The sequence below is a fragment of the Lagenorhynchus albirostris genome, chromosome 4 (assembly GCF_949774975.1).
Source record: "Lagenorhynchus albirostris chromosome 4, mLagAlb1.1, whole genome shotgun sequence".
Lineage (NCBI taxonomy): Eukaryota > Metazoa > Chordata > Mammalia > Artiodactyla > Delphinidae > Lagenorhynchus > Lagenorhynchus albirostris.
The window spans coordinates 69,115,402-69,134,015 of NC_083098.1; positions in this window are offsets into that span (position 1 = coordinate 69,115,402).

An 18,614-nucleotide genomic window follows, 5' to 3' on the forward strand; every position below is an offset into this window, starting at 1 on the left:
TATAGCTAACAATATCATATTTTACACTTAACGCTTTGCTAAGAGAGTAGGACTCATGTTAAAATTTACCACAATAATAACTTAAGATGCTAGTTATGAATGTAAGTGATGATATGAAAAAAGTTAATATGATAGTGCCTGGTAGAGTTCAAATTTTATAGAAGGATAGTATTAAAAGAAATGAACCAGAAAGAGGGGGTAGTCACAGAGAAGGATGATTTCAGTTGAGGCCTGAATGTGGTGACATTATTGGTAATGTTTAAGATATGAATGTAGGCATCGAGAGGTGAGAAAAGGTTAGGAATAAGATCACTGTAGGTGAGGAAGTCAAGAAAATAAAAGACCAGGGTGCTGGGACAATCATAATGAATAATAAAATCACAAGGCCTGTGTAATAATGAATAAAAATCTAGAAAACAGAATTCAAATGTCTTCAAGAAAGAGAGCATAACAGGGAGAATAGTGTGTATTTGCAATGTGCAGAGAGAGTTGGTATCATGTGTTTTAGAGAAACTAAATTTCATTGGAAAGAAGGGAAAACATTGATCTGGAAATAGAAATAAAAAGCAAAGATAGATGACATAGGTGGTTGTGGTAGGGTTGGGGTTATTTGTCACAAGCATGATGAAATCAGTGCATCTTCTCCCTTCAACATATAATGGGGTCTCAATAAATACCTACTGAATGAAAGAATGCTAAGTATAAAAATGAATCAATTCAGACGAAAGAGAAGGGGCTCCGGCCTTGTCTTAGTTAGTCTGGGCTGCTATAACAAAAATACCATCGAGTGCATGGCTGAAACAAACATTTATTTCTCACAATTCTGGAGGCAAGGAAGTCCCAGATCAAGATTGTGACAGATATGGTGTCTTGGAAGTCTGCTTCCTCACCAGACATCATAGGCCATCCTTTTGCTGTGTCCTCAAATGGTAGAAGGGGCTAGAGAGTTCTCTGGAGTCTATTTTATAGGGGTGCTAATCCTATTCATAAGGGCTCCACATTCATGACCTAATCACCTTTGAAAGCCCTCATCTCCAAATACCATCACATTGGGGGATTAGGATTTCAACATAGAAATTTGGAGGGAACACAAGCCTGAAACTCTGATATTAAGAAAATTTAGATATAATTTGTTTCTTACAAATCTAGCCTAAACATTTTTTATTAGTAAGTATGATATTTGTTGAAAATAGTACTATTTGTAATATTATTATCACATTCAGTTCTTTAAAGATATTGGCAATTGTATAATTGAGAATATTCTACGACCATAAAACAAGCAACTCTTTCTAATTTTAGTTCCTAGTACTCCCTGGAATTTCAGTCAACACTAGTTATTTTGAAAATGCACACTTTTGTATCTTCTTTACCTATTTTTATATATTTAAATGTATTTCAAAGTTGTAAGCTTTTTTCCTGAGTATCTTCATATTGTTACAGTAATATTCTGAATATTATTTTATTGCTTTTGTGATTTTTTGATAGAGTCTATTAAATACATTAGTAAGATTACTATAGTACTAATGACCTTTTTTTATTCCTGCCTTTACAAGTTTTATTATTATTTTCTTCTTCTAATTTTTCTCTTAGCATTCTAAAACCCATGTACTTATTATTAAAATGATATGGATATTATGTGCATGTTTAAAATATTCTTGAGTTTATTTAGGAAAACAGTATCAATAAAATATGCTTCTGTCCTGATTTTCAATAAAATTATTTAAAATAGTGAAAAGGGAATTCAAATAAATTATCATATGGAACTTTTAAACATACTGAATAATATTCTCCTTTCAGTGGCATTTGCTCCTATAAACAGAATTTTTGTTGACACCTGTGGATGTTGCTGTTTGGCTAAAAGAAAAAGTGTAGAATGGATTACAAAATTATGAACTCTTGAGATCAGGAACATAGGGAGGCAACCTATGAAGATAGGGAAGTTGGCAGCAAAAAGAATTTTAAGAAAGTTGGAGGAAAATTATTGTGCTCTACTTTAGGTAGTTTTCTTAAAGAAAATTTAAAAATCTTATGCAGATATTTTATAGATAATAGGAAGTAAGTGAAAGTCTACAAGCTGATGTATTCCTCTGGGAAAAGTAATATATTGTAACAATGTGAAAAACGTAATATGCTGTACAATTCAACAAAGCCAGTGGGAGATTGTATTGAGTACTCTGGCCTATGCTTAAATCACAAAATCAATAAAGATTTGCCTCTATATGGGAAGGCCTTCAGAAGATAAATTTCAGGGTACTAACACTATATAATTATTTTTTTATCTACAGTATACTGAAAATAAAATAATTTTGTAGGTGGCATAGAAAACATCTTTCAATATTAAAAACATTTGGAAGAATATTTAGACATCATCAGTTTTAGTAAACACTTATTAAATAACTGATGTGTATATAAGACTATGCTAAATCTTTGGATGTAGGATATTTTGGTTTTCAATTCATATTTTGCCCTTTGCTAATAAAAACCCCAAAGGTACAACAGAATCATAAGCATTTAAACTCCTCTTTCAGCCTGGGTTTTTTTTCCTATTTATCTCATATGATTTTAAATATGTTGTTATGTAACTTATTTTTTCTTGCATAAAATGAATTTATCCTGAAGTTGAAATACTGTGTCAATCATGCTGTTAGATATTCTTCAAAATGCAATATGCGCTTAACAGATAAAAGAAAAGGAAGTAAACCATTTGCAAGCACTCTAAACAAACTTCCAGACATTATTTCATGAGCACAATCAACTCATTAAGGCAACATGGAATGAATTAAGATATAGATCAAAATGACTATGATGAGAGCTTTAAAATATGCATTTAATATCAGCAGCCTTAAAATACTATTACAATGATCTTACTGAGCAATGACGAAATTTTTACATATTCAATTATTTGAAGCATAAAAATAATTATAGAAATATTTTATGGAAAATAATTGGATGATACATGGGAAACACAACTGGTTTTTCACCACTAAGACAATGTTATAGAAAAGATACTTTTCTGCCACTCAGAATCCATCCTTCCTCTTACTAATGCATGCACATGCATATGTGCCCTCTAAGACATAGAACATATTAATAAAATAATAACTAAAAGAGAAAGTAAAATATGAAACAGATGTGAATAGGCCTAGAAACAATCCTTATTTGCACACAAATACAATCTAACATTTAATAATTTTGTTTTCATTTTTAATAACATCTTATTTATTTTGGAAGATTTTTCCTGTCAAGGGGAAAGTCTATTTTTAGTACAATATCAAAAATGCCATTCAGGAGCAAAGAAAATTGAATATGAAAATAGGCAATATCAGTAGCTACTAGCCCTAGTGGAATTACATTTCCATATTTTCTCTTAATTAGTTGCAAAAGTATATTACTCTACCACAAATTCTCTTTGCTGTACATTAGCAGTACATATTTGTAGATTTCATTGTATTTGTGTTAAGAATACTTATAAATTATGTTCCTGAACAGTCTTGAACATGAATTAAATAAGGTCCCATTTAATATCAAGTTATTCTTTTACATTTAACCAATCATAAGTGGACATGGTTTATTTATAAGAGGAGATGGTTAATTTATTTGTTTTATAGTTGTATTCCATTTGACCTCTGTATAGCTTGTTATACAGCATATTTATATTTATACAACATATTTAATGCCTTTGATGTGAGATTTTTAGAAATGTATAATAACTTCCTTTAAAATAGCATAAAGTACTTTTCAGGTGACCATGTATCACCTCAATACTATTAGAGAGTTGGAAGTAATGACAATCTAAATTCAGCCACTAAAACATTTTTTAAAGTTATTATAAGTTCCCTTATTAGCTATGCTATTGTGTTGAAAATCTTACGACATCTGTCAAATGCCATTATATTTTTTGCAAACAGATACAACATCTAACCACTGTGGCCCTATGAATATTACTGAATGTAGTTGCCTGGAATTTGGAACAACTTTTTAAAGTTTTTTTTCTTTTAATTCTAGGTCAGTGCCTCTATTCATCAATCATCCATTTACTATAATAATGGCATCTGTAAACATGCTGACAATCTATTGTCATGCCATAATATGCCTTGACACATTTATATGTGCGTATTTTCTCAACATGATTTACTATTCAAAAGAAAGAGCAGAAATATTCATTGATAAATCAAGGAAGCATATCTTTATTTATGATGCCTCTTTCCAAGGCAAGTATTGAGATCTCAACTAACTACCTAGGGACTTTTCCTAAACAATTTGCACATAGTCAAGCCTATCACTCTGAAGTAAGATGCTGAAGTGTTTTCAATCAGATTAGCTTCTGGATTGCTACATATTTTAAGACTCTTTATTACGGCAAATATTTAGTGTGCCTGTTTTATAGTATCACAGATAAAAGTTTACATTGTATAAATGTAGCTTTTCCCCACTGGACAGCTAAAAGACTATACATAAAATGCTATCAAATTTTAGAAATCAGATGGTTCTCAAAGTGAATAGATTAGTTAGAAAAACAAGCTACTATTCAATGATCAACCAGAATAGATAATAACGAATGTTTTGCTGTTTCCTGATTTGTGAATGGCATTTTATTAGGTCCTATGAAAAATATTAAGAGTAACTAAAATTTATACAGAAGGAGGAAATACAGGGCAAATACATGTTAAAATGTAGGACAGAAAATCTGCCAAATGCCTATAGAAGAAATTATGTACTTAAGTTCTGAAAGAGACATTGAGCTCATTGAGATGACTATCTTTAGTCATTGAGATGACTGAAGTCCAATAATTGTCAAAATGAGTGCACCTACCAGGGATTTTTAAATAGGTATTTTAAAGTTTGGAGGAGAAAATGGCTAGGGAAAGGGTGGAGTTGATTCCAGTCTAGAGCAAAGACTTACACAAACTTCAAGAACAAACACTCAAAATGTATCAACAGGAAAACAACCATGTTAGCTGGTCTGGAAGGGAACTTTTGCACAGATAGTAATGAAAGGTTAAGTATAATTAGATGAGGGAGCTTAAGAGGAAACATAGCTTATGTTTGAAAAGAGGCACTAAAAATCTTGGGTTTGAAAACAGCAAGAATGTGCCATTTATCAAGAAAAAAATAAAATTTACACCTACATAGTTTACAAATTTGATATCCTGTGTAGAGTTTTCAGTTAGATCATCTCCTAGTTGACACCCACTGAGCTTGGGTGGTCAAGGCTATCAAATGTTCTCTCAATGCCAAAGAACTACTCTCCCCATCCCCCTACCCGCCCCGGAAAGGGAATTTGGGAAGTACAGGGGTGGCAATGCTAATTAGTGACTTTTGATAGGTGCATGAAATGTAGGCTTGGCAATTTTCCTTGGAGAAGTGATAAATGAATCATGGATCAGTTATTTAATGTGTTTTATTAATACAATTAAGACTCATTGAATTGACTAATGATTTTCAATAATGTAATACTTTATATTTACATCTAATTTTAGGAGCTTTATGGACTCTAGAGCATTGTTTGGCTCAATATCATATTGAGGGGAAGAAATTGGGATTAACATTGGATAGAGAAATATATTAATATGAACTAAATCTCTAAGAAGTAAAAATCACTTTAAAAACCTAAATTCAAATGTTCAATTCACAAGCAAGATTCTTTATTAAATGTTGCAGTTCTTCAATGCCAAGTCCTAGTCTATTTCCTTTTCATTTTACATCCTCTCCTAGAGTGATCTCATCCATGCCCATTATTGCCAATGACCACTTGTAAGCATATTATTCACATATTTTATCTCCAGCCCAGAGATCTCTCATGAGTTTTGTACTTGGCATTTTGGCATGGATCTCTCAAAGGCACTTGAAGCTGAACAAAAATAAAAAATAAATTCATGATCTTCTCCACACCCATTATTTTTTCTCTTTCATTGTTTTGAGTTGTACTTAATGGCAACATTATTTATTTTAAAAAGCAAGACATTTAAGAGCTTGGATTAAATGTCACATCTATAACTTTTGTTACAAAGTATACTTTAATGTATTTCAGACATTTTGTTTAGGATATATCTTATATCTTTATGTATATCGTTTAATTTTTATTTTCTCAGTAAATTTCTGTTAGTTTTAAAATGTTTTGTTTAAAATGTTATTTGGTTCTAACTTTTGAAAGGTATTTTGCCTTCATATAATATCTGATGTTGACATTCATTTTCTCATAGTGTGTTGAAGATGTTACTCCATTGTATTCTGGCTTCCACTATTTCTATTGGAAAGTTCAGGAGTCACTTTAATATCAATTCCACAGAGGTTAATCGTCATTTTTTCTCTGGCTGCTTTTAGAATTTTCTTTTTGTGTTAGGTATTCTATATTTTATTTTGTTGTATCTAGGTGTGTATTTCTCTTTATATTTTTGAGGGGATTCAGCAGCCTTGTCGAATCACTGGCATATTATACTTAATTATTTATGAAAAATTCTCATCCTTTTTCTTGAATATTCTATCTTCAATTTTCTTTCTCTTTTCCTTCAGAAGCCCCAAATGCATGTATACTACACATTCTCTCTGCTCTCTATGTCTCTACTCAATGTTTTCATGTTTTTAACCTCTTTGTTTCTGTTATAATTTTGATAATTTCTTTACATCAATTTTTCAGGATATAAATTCCCTGCAGCTTCTTGTAGTCCACTGTTAATACTATTTATATAAAATTGCTCTGTTTAATTTGTAGGATTTTTACATGCATTTACATTGTATTCATATATGCTTGTGAATTTTTAACCCCTTACCCTTTACTCATATTTTTAATTTCTTCTTATTGCCTTATATTTTTAACATTATGCTTGATAATTTCAATATCTGAAATCTTTGTGCATCTCTGCTTTGTCTTTTTTTTCTGTCATTCATGATGGCTTGTGTTTTGTTTGTTGTTATTATTTTTGTTTCTTTGTTTTTGCCACTGTGATTTTGTTATTCTTGGAGTATTATCACTAGAAATTCCTGAAGGCAGCCACTGAAGGTGAGAATCTTAAAAAAAAATTGTATTTGCGGGACTTCCCTGGTGGTGCAGTGGTTAAGAATCTCTTGCCAATGCAGGGGACACAGGTTCGAGCTCTGGTCTGGGAAGATCCCACATGTTGTGGAGCAACTAAGCCTGTGTGCCACAACTACTGAGCCTGTGCTCTAGAGCCTACAAGCCACAACTACTGAGCCCACGTGCCACAACTACTGAAGCCTGCGTGCCTAGAGCCCATGTTCTGCAACAAGAGAAGTCACCACAATGAGAAGACTGCACACTGCAACAAAGAGTAGCCCATGCTCACCACAATTAGAGAAAGCCCGCATGCAAGGAAGACCCAATGCAGCCAAAAATAAATAAATTTTATATATATATATATATATATATATATATATATATAAATGTATTTGCTTTGCTTTAAAAAGCATCTGGGAGCACTACCATTTTAACTAAATTCTCTCCTTGAAGTAACATGACCTCGTATTTAGGATTCCTTAAGTCAACTTTCCTCCCTTCATCAGTAAATTAATCTCCAGTATCTTGTTTCTTTCTCCCTATTTGAATACAAAACATAATTATTAACACATATCCTGGATGATGTGCTTTTTATTAAAGGCATTTGTTTCAAACTATCAAAGCCATAAGGATTTAGTTAGGCTCTAAGTGGAATATCTGAAATGATTAATTGAGTGCACTGGGTGACTAAGAAAATGTAAACAATGCCCTTCCTCCCCTCTTTTAATTGAAAATAATATAATGCTGTGCCCTACCTCCTGGTGTTTATAGTTAATTTCAGTTCAATGTTGAGTACGAGAACAATAATCTCACCATATGCAAACAAAAGCATAAATATAAATAAAGGCACAGAAAAGACTGTTTACCAAAATTCTTTTGAAGTCAGTTAGAAAAATACCCTATAGTACTCAAACTTCTATTCTAGTATATAGCATAAAAATACCTTCTGAAGTGTTGTCTGGGTCTGCTCATCCAGTACATACACAGTATCAAGTTTAAGAACTCTTACTGTAGATGAACAAAGCAGTTATTTCTCTGCACTCTAAGTGTGATTTCAATATTCTGATATACAAGTACTATCAAAATACACCATTTTAGAAAATGTTTTCTAAAGGCCACCTTGTATTTAACTTAACTAATGCTGTGGTTAATAGCTAACTATGCGACCACTTTCTCTCTCTTTACAAGTAAATCTTAAAATCCTCTATTTGCAAAAGGTCAACATAGGATCAGTATAAAAACAAAATAGTAATTGAATATAAATAAGAACTGTACTTATTTGTCTTTTAAGTTGCTATAAATTACTTTATGATGCTAGATCAAAAAGGCTTATTTTCATGAATTGCTAGCTGTTTCCCTGTTTATGTTAATTGTAAGAAAATTCTGTGCAATTGGCTAACAGAGTTTTTTATTAATAATTTGTATTTTTTCTATTTAAGAAAATAATTCTACTTGATTCAGAAGTCAAAGAAAACTGAGAAAAGCTCAATTAAGAAAAAATGACCTAAAATACCAATATACCAGGAGGATGATCTCTTTGGAGTGAACCCTTCTAAAATTTTGCCCATGTTTATGACATATAAAGATAGTTAAATTGTATAAACTATGTAATATATAAACATATATATTTATATAATGTGCATAAACACAGATCACAAGACCTACCACTCAGCATATATTATTTATAATTAGCTTTTTCAAAATACACATGTACACATATGTACTCAAAATACAGTTCATACAACTGTTATTTCAATGTTTTGATAAGCAACAGCAAATAAATATCATGATCCTTTAATTTTGTATGTTTAAACATAATTTTAATGCTCATAGTATCTTCCTACCTAGTCTAAATGATTTCCACATTTTACATTTACATTTCTCCTTATTACTATAAATAATTCAAACCTTCCAAAGGCAGTGCATTTTGGAGCATGAAATTTTACCTTATCTTTAAACCTGGATGCTGATCAATGTCCAATATATATACAGAAGCCTTGAGAGACTAGACAATGTCAGAGTACCATAAGTTCCAATGATAGCTACCATTTCTATGTCACTTTATATTTTATACAAAAAATTTTAAAATCACTATTTAATAGTATCTCTGAGGTAGATATTAATAGTAGCAGAACTATATGGATTTAGGATAGAAGCAGACCTGGTTGAAATCAGCACTGAAACTTTCTGGTTCTACAGTCTCTGATAAGTTTATTAGTATCTCAGATCCTGTTTCCCCCTCCTTAAAATAGGATATTACTCATCTCCTGTATTCATTAGAGTGAATTAAAAGTGCATATGTGAACTGCTAGTATGAGTAAGTACTCAGTAAATGTCCTTTGTTATGACCTGCCTTTTTTCCAGATGAGGAAATGGAAGTATGGAGAGATAAAAATCACATATCAAAACTTACTCAGTGGTAGTACCAGTAAAGTTGAACCTTGAATCCCAGTCTTGTGCACTGCACGCCATTTTCAAATATTGCCCTTTTAATGTTTAGTACTCTCTACTAACAGGAAGTATGACAGAGAAATGGTAGATCTAATTGTGGCTCTCAGCTTGAAATTGTAGAACGAGGAGAACTGGATACTTTCCCTACGCCTTATACTAAGTCAAATATAAGGGAGATGCCTAGAATCTTCAGTGTTTAAATGGTTCATAAATATAAGAAGGGATTAACAGAAATGGAATAAAAAACAAAAAATGAGAGTATTTAGTTTTAATGCTGGTTCCAAACACATTGTCCTAAAAAAATCTGCAAGGGTAGGAGACATTTTGTATGTATGTCACTCTGTCCAATACCCAAACAATTCTGCACAACATTTTTCATCAGGATATACATGTTTGTTCAAATTCTTGATTTGGAATATTTTACCATGTATTATTATAGCTTAAAATTTTTTTCTATATTACTCTAAGTATTGAAAATAAATTTAATGTGATATAATTTAATGTGAAATATAGAAAAAAATTCTAATTCTCTGGTTAAATGGATTAATGGAGTCTTGACTAAATTTGACAATGGATCATCTCTTAAAGAGGTGTTAACTGGCCTTATTTTAAAAGCAGAGATCACTTTAAAATTAGATTTAAAATACAGATCTAAGAAACCACATACTCAGGCAAAAACTATTTGTCAATACTGAAGGGAAAACTGTAATAAGCTTCAAATAAATAAATAGTCTTCTAAAGCTGTCGGTCAGCATGACTGAGATCTGAAAATCCATCTAACCCATCTAAATAGGGACCTGTGCCCCTCAGAAAACATATTTGCCCTATATGCTTATGTTGGGTGATATAAAGACTCAGTTGTCTAGTTTTTACTATAAAATAACGTTACCATAAAAATGATTTTGAACCTCCCTATAGCTCTATATTCATTCTTTATTAAATGCAGAAAAAGCAGAAAGATAAGGGAAAGAAGCAAAAAGCTCAACTTGGCAAAGCAGCAACACGTGTGGTGGCCCTGTGGAATCATCATTAGCCAGGATGTGGTCCTCAATGTTTCCAGATTTGAAACTCTATTTTTGGGTATAGCCAGACTGGATCTTGTCTGAAGAGGCTGAATCATGCTAATTAACAAGATAATGATGTATAAAGCAGATTCCAATTCATTACTTAACTGTGGAAGTTATATTTTTCCCAGAAAGTTCATGTTCTCCTAACCAACAATGCTTTATGTTATCAAGATCACAGGGCAACAAATTCATAATCAGAATCTGTCAGTTGTGTTTGAACATAGTAGCCCAAAAAAGGGATACACATGGTTGTGAACAGAAGGTCTCAAATGGAGCTGATATGACGGTGAGTCAATCTTCAACACACCTGGGGAGATAATATATCTGCTTCACTTCATTCTCACCCTAACACTTCATAGAAATTCAGGGGGGAAAAAAACACAATTTTTTAAGGAACTCACACACTGTAATCAGCATGTGAAGTTTGAAAAAATTCTTTAGGTGATTCTGATATGCAGTTTGAGAACTACTGGTTTTGAGAGATATTTCTTCCAAGTCATGGGGAAACCTGATTAAAATATTCTCCAACATAGGGTAGTTATTCTAGTATAGTCATACTAATCTCTGCCAGATAGTCAGGTCATACCTTACCTGATCAGCATTTGATAAACCTGATAAACTTATTTCACTTTTATGGCACAACATTCCTTTTTATTGATTATTTCTTAACTTCATTTTATAGATGATGGATTTGAAATAAAATATGTTCAGTAACTTGGTCACTGTCACATTGATAATAAGTACCATAACTAGGATTCAGACACTTGTCTGCTTAAAACTTAAATCCTTACAACCCACTTGCCCTCACCAGGAATAGTGTTTGATGAAACAAGTTATTTCACTGAGTACTATTTTTGACACCTGACAAATACTCTCCATATTTATTTACATATTTTCTGTAGACATCATCACATGATTTTTTTTTCATATCACACTATAATTGACATTTTGGTCATGTTTTAATTCTGATGATAAACCTTAGTTGGAGTCCAGGAACTCCTAAATTTTCATCACATTAAAAGTAGTTTTGGGGCTTCCCTGGTGGCACAGTGGTTGGGGGTCCGCCTGCCGATGCAGGGGACGCGGGTTCGTGCCCCGGTCCGGGAGGATCCCACGTGCCGCGGAGCGGCTGCGCCCGTGGGCCATGGCCGCTGGGCCTGCGCGTCCGGAGCCTGTGCTCCGCAACGGGAGAGGCCGCGGCGGTGAGAGGCCTGCATACCGCAAAAAAAAAAAAAAAAAAAAAAAAAAAGTAGTTTTGGGTGGGAGACTGGTCAAGATGGTGGAGTAGAAAGACCCTGAGCTCATCTCCTCTCATGAGCACACCAAACTTGAAACTATTTGCAGAACAACCATTGATGAAGAAGACCAGAATCTACCAGAAAAGATCTTCTACAACTAAAGACATAAAGAAGGAACCACAATGAGACAGGTAGGAGGGGTGGACTCATGATATAATCAAGTCCCATACCCCGAGATGGGCAACCCACAAAATGGAGGTTAATTATATTGCAGAGGTTCTCCTCCAGGAGTGAGAGTTCTGAGCCCCATCTTGGGCTCCCCAGTTTGGTGGTCCTGCAATGGGAAGAAGAGACCCCAGAGCATTTGCCTTTGAAAGCCACGGGGGCTTAATTTCAGGAGTCCCAAAGGACTGGGAGAAGTAGAGACTTCATGCTTAAAGGGCACACACAAAATCTCACACACACTGAGACCCAGGGCAAAAGCAGTAATTTGATAGAAGCCTGGGCCAGACCTACATGCTATTCTTAGAGAGTCTCCCAGAGAGGCAGGGGGCTGATTGTGACTCACACTGGGGACACAGACACTGGAAGAAGCCATTTGGGGAACTCCTTCTAACCCACATGGACACTGGTGCTGGCAGGCACCATTGTGCTATACTCTCTCTAGTTCATGAGCTCCAAAGCCTGGCTCTACCCAACAGCCTGTAGATGTCAGTGCCGGGACACCTCAGGCCAAGCAACTAACTGGGTGGGGACACAGCCCCACCCATCAGCAGACAGGATGATGCCTAGTGACTTCCTGAGCCCACAGCTGCCTCTATACATGGTCCTGCCCACCAGAAGGCCAAGACCCAGCTCCACCCACCAGTGAGCAAGGCACCAGCCCTGCCCTTCAGGAAGCCTGCACTAGCCTCTGGGCCAGCCCCACCCACCAGGGGGCAGACATCAGACACAAGAAAATCATAACCCCGTAGCCTGCAGACCCAGTCTGCTCACAGCAGGCCAGACCTTGCCATTGGACCAGCTGGGTCTTGAACCTGTCCACCAGCAGAACAACACAAGCTTCAGGACAACTTGGACTCCATACCCAACTGTGTGACAAACTGGACACCCACCACCAGCAATCTGACACTAGCTCTGGGAACCCTGGGCCCTGCAGCCAGACTCCAGGACCTGGCTCTGCCTGTCAATAGTCTGGCACTAACCCAAGGACCTGGCTTCACCCACCAGTAAGCAGGCAACAGACTCAGAGTCTTCTGGACCCTGACACCACCCACCAGTGAACCAGCACTAGCCCCAGGGCCCCCTGGGGTTCTGCAGTCAGCCACCTCATGGCCAGGCCCCACCAACAGGCAGTTGGCAGCTTCTGCACAAGGCAGGGCCTGGCAACCAACTGGACTAGGGGCTAAACAATACTACCAGACTACTCACAGAGTCAGCCTGCTACAACGACTCACATGGCCTTCATAGGGAAAACCTCTAGACATTATAGCTTGGTAACAAGGAGAGTGCACTGCTGGGATGTACAGGATGTCTCCTACAGAAGGCCAACATTGAGAAACATAACTAACCAACCAGATACATAAAAATACAAACAGCAACTAAGGCAAAACGAGGCAGCAGAGGGACATGTTCCAGATGAAGGAACAAGATAAAACCCCAGAAGAAGAACTAAGTGAGGAGATAGGCAATCTACCTGAGAAAGAGTTCAGAGTAATGATTGGGAAGGTCAAAGAAATATTATGCTAGGTGAAATAAGTCAGGCAGAGAAAGACAAATGCTGTATGACATCACCTATATGTGGAATCTAAAAAGTACAACAAACTAGTGAATATAACAAATAAGAAGTAAACTCACAGTTACAGACAACAAACTAGTGGTTACCAGTGCGGAGAGGGAAGCGGGGAGGGGCAATATGAGGCTAGGGGATTAAGAGGTACAAACTATTATACATAAAATAAGCTACAAGGATATTGCACAACACAGGGAATATAGCCAATATTTTATAGTAACTATAAATGGAGTATAACCTTTAAAATTATGAATTACTATAATGTACACCTATAATATATTTCACATCAACTATACTTCAATAGAAAAAGCAATTTGGATGGATTACTCTGCTTATAAGCAGAACTGAAAACATACCCAACTAAGGTTAAACATCAGTAAAACAAGTGATTAATATATTAGCAACCAGACATAATAGAATTGGGTAGGGGCTTGAAGAAGAAATCACTAGAAGACACTTCAGAGTACATTTTTGGCCTTAAACTTAGAAGGACAAGTGAACAGCATTTCTAATTAATTGTCACTTTCTGATAGCAGAAGAGAAACAGCAGTGTAGAATTCAGCTCTTCTCAGCATTCTGAACAACTTCAGAAGACAATTTTTCCCCCTGAATTAACTAGATACATTGTTAATCTCTGGAAAGCTGTTCACATTTACACAGTTCGATTGTCTATCTTGTGAAATGATAGATATATTCATGTCATTGGGGAATAAGTAGGAGCAAATAGGTTTTTCGGAGACCCACAAGAAGGTAGCTTAATGCCACTTCTATGTATCAATAAAACAAAGTCTTGATCTCTAGCAACAATAGATTACTTAAAAACATCTGTACTTTCAGTGGGTTATGTGAACTTTCATTAGGAAGGCTGCATTATGTCTTGTAACAAAATCCAGTGTTAGAAGTACTCTGACAGTATCAGAATTCTCTTTGGAAAGGTTTCTGAAGTTCGTAAAAAGGTAAAGTCTAGGGCATTCTCTCTTAAGGGCCTCAGTCTCCATTGACTCTGACACCCCTGCCATGAGCGGATACATTCTTTCTTATGGCATTTGAATGCAGCACAATATCAATTTCACATAATTTAAATAAGAACCGTGTCTATTGCATTTGTGCTTATGCTGTAAAATCAAGATTCATGAGGGCTCAAGGAGAATCAGGCTATGAATGTGTTCTAAGTGAGACTGCTAAAGGCTGTAAAACTAAAGAAGTCATGTTATGGCAGTTTGTGATTCCCATTACAAATACAAATTTGAAAAATATATGCTATGTTGTTAAAAACTATAATAAATACAAAAATTATATTCATTTAATTAGACTTTTCTAGGATTTGAAAGAAAAACATTATTTCAAAAATCTTCTCCCAAAACTGACTGCCAAATATCAAAAGGTTTGTGATGATTTATAGCTGAGATATTTTTGTTCTTCACAATGAAATATGTGTGGGCTTTAGCTGACATTCCTAGGTAACTGATCTATACTAAAATATACCTTTTTAAGAAAGAAGATAGTTGCCTTAAGGTATAGCTTTCTGAATTCATACAGACACAAAAGAAAGGTCTCAATTCTTAATTCTACTTCCAGTGATTAAGATACTAACTTAGATTTTGTTAAACTTTTACATTTACTTTATTTCCTCTGCCAGAATCATACACTGTTAATCACATAGCTTTTTTGTGGCACTTCTACTAAATAGAATATCATTGTTACTGAGTGCAGTTTTGTTTTGTTGTTTCAGACACACAAAGTAGTAGAGTGCCTTTTCTTTTTTTGCCAATACATTTTGAATACATTGTAGTGACTTTAAATAATGTATCTTTTATTTCTGTATTTTCCTTTATATGTATGAATAATTATGTATCACTGACATTGTACAGATCTTGCCAAAACTGCATTTGTTTTATTAGGATTGGTTTGGGGGGGAAGCTATGATATTTTAAGTCATTTTTTATTAATTCTGTGTATATGACCACAGGCAAGTGCTTTAAGTCAACATATTTAGACAAAACATTAAATAATTATATTCTCCATTAAAAATATTTCAAACCAATATACATTGACATATTTAAAATTTCCACTATAATTGTTTACCAGTGGTACATGCTTGACATCGATAGTACTTAGTTTGATAATGGCCTTTGAATTTTGTAACTGCATATTGTGAAACAGTGTGACGGCTAACTAAAAACTTGATGGTCTTGCTTTGTCAAAATGGTTTAAATGTAAAAAATTCACATGTATAGCCTCTCAGTCTGCACTTCCTGCCCTCTCTTCTGACACCTGTGTCATGGATGGTTGCTCCAAGTCTCTCACCTATAGTCATAATAACCCTGTGCTCCTGCCCAATCCCTTCAACCTAATCACACGATAAACTCTCCTCCATCAAGATGATCTAGTATCATTTTTTTGTTGTTTTGTTGTGTTTTAATGTGTTTCATTACCCACTCCTTTCAAACTCAAGGTTTTCACAACCACTGTTTCCTCTGTGTAGACTTCTCTGACCCACTCTTCCCTTGGCTTTCCCTGCTCTTCCAGTAGGTATTTGGTTAAATATCACTTCCTTAGCGTGACTTTCCCTGTGTTCTCAATATTGAATCAAGTTTCTCTTGTTATCCCCCCTCAAATTAAACTTCTCTTTTCCTTTATATCACTTACACCATTTATAATTACATATCTATTCAACTATTTGGTTTAAATCTATTTCTTTTACTAAAAAACAAAAGCCAAATGAAACAGAAAAAGGTCCCTGTGGACAAGTTCCATGTGTTTTGGTTTTACCATTGTATTGAATACTCAGCCCAGGGACAAACTGTGAATGAAAGAATGAAATAGTTTTGGTGTGAACATTACCTTGATGGTCAAAACAATGCTCTGTGAAATATCTAGAAAAACTGCTTTATGGATTACACTCAAACATGGTCCTTAGGGAGGACAAATAAACTTAGGAGAGATTAAGATTTTTGATAGTCATTTGAATCCTAGTTATAGTAATTATTAGCTATATAACATTGACAAAATAAACATTTTATTCTAGTTCCCTATCTATAAATGGAAAAGATCCAGAACAGTGCCTCAAATATAACAGGTACCAAATAATCAGCAGCTATTAATATTGTAGAAATGTATTACAATAGAACTATACTATAAGATCTTTATCTTTTCCTAGATTTCACATTAATAACTGAAATAGACTCAAACTATTCAAAATTATTATGCTGGTCACTACTGCTTCAGGCAAGTCATTTAGTGATTTTATCTTACTTGTAATTTCTATTCCGAAATGATGCTCTTAACTATAAGTCAATGTTTTGTCAGGATTATGAGGTACTCTATTTTACAGATAGGTTTATAGATCAGGTTTTGCAAATCTGAAAAAACTATTGAAAAAATTAGTTGTGCTTTTTTTTTAAAGTATCTTTCACAATGATCACCCTCTTTTTATTCTGTAAGCTTTCAGTGTGGGTGTATGAATGACCTGGGGTTCATAACTGTTGAATCTGATGATTTGCTGAGGTGGCAAATGTTCTTCTGGGAATTTATTTCTTTTCGTTGGGATTTAGCCAAAAAAAAAAAATCAAGCTGATTTAAACATGTTTTAACAATGAAGTTTTGTGCAAATTTCATGTTCTTAATCAATGACATATGACCTAATAAAAATGAGAAGTGAAATGTTTAACATTTTTGTTTCAGTGATTGTTTTGTTTTAACATATGTTCCTATAGTTGTTTGGAGAATGATCTGCTGTAATTTCAAATATTCTACATACTAAACTTTCTTTACTCCAATTAAAATTCTCATTTCTGTTGTATGATCCAATTAAAATTCTCATTTCTGTTGTATGATCCCAGGTAGACATAAAGAAGACAGCAACCTGTATAAATGATTAGAGTAAGATACATTAAGATATTAAATCTTCTCCTACACAGGAGAATGCATTTTAAAAGAAATAATTTAAATCTAATAAAGCTGCTGAAAAGTATCTGTGGGAAACTTTTTCATAAAAACTATCTGATTTACCTTATTATTTTCAGTCCCTTTAATATAAGAATGTATCACTAATGGGGTGTTGCACTTCTGAGAGACTTCTCAGATTGCTGCCTTATTTTATATAACAAGTACATTATAATGGTTATGTTGAACTATAACATGAAATTCATAGGTGATTACTTTGAGGATCTGTGAATTCCTTTAGCAAAGCAAAAATAAATACGTAAGTATTTTTAAAAAGGGGGAATTTCTTTTCTTTTGCATTGTGTAATATATGTTTCCCAGCAAGCCTAAGTCATTAAAACACACACAGGCTGCCACTTGATCTATTTTTTCCCCTCTGAAAAAGAGTTGGCAAATTGAATGTTTTCGTAGACAGACCCGTCAGCACTATACTGAGCTTGCTTTCTTTGGTTCTCTTATCAGACAATGACAATGATTAAAAGTGATGGATAACAGATGCATTTGAATCTATAACTGAACTTTTTTAAGCATAATGATATTTTCACTCATTTTGAATTGGCTTGTAGGATCCTGCTGTTCAGCAAGAGCAAACGTTCATCCTAGAATGACTTAACTGTGGACCTAGGTTGACTCCTCCAAACACTCTTGTTGCAGCTGGCAACCTTTAAATGAGAGACTAAAGCCAAATCAGAAGAGAGCTGAAACTTGTGTCATATTGAAATGCAAGATATGCACCGGCCTTGAAGTACATATTATGCATTTGCTTTTTAGAGGATTATGTTTTTTCCTGCATTGATAGGACCAGATGTTGATGTTAATACATCTGGGAAACACATTTTTCTTTGTTTTGTGTCAGATGAGAGGAGGCTGTCAACTCTGGCAAAGTGCCAACTGATGCTTCTTAAGCTGCTGAAGGCACTAGGAAGGTAGACACTGATTAATCACAGAATGGAATCGTGGTGTTCTGGGTTACTGGAACTTTGACCAAGGATTCACATCACTATACATTGCGTTAAGGGAATCCACAATCCTCAGCAATTTTCAGTGAGTACTGGGTGATGTGTCTTTTTTCTGAGATTGTCAGTATATTGCCTAGAGTAGATTTT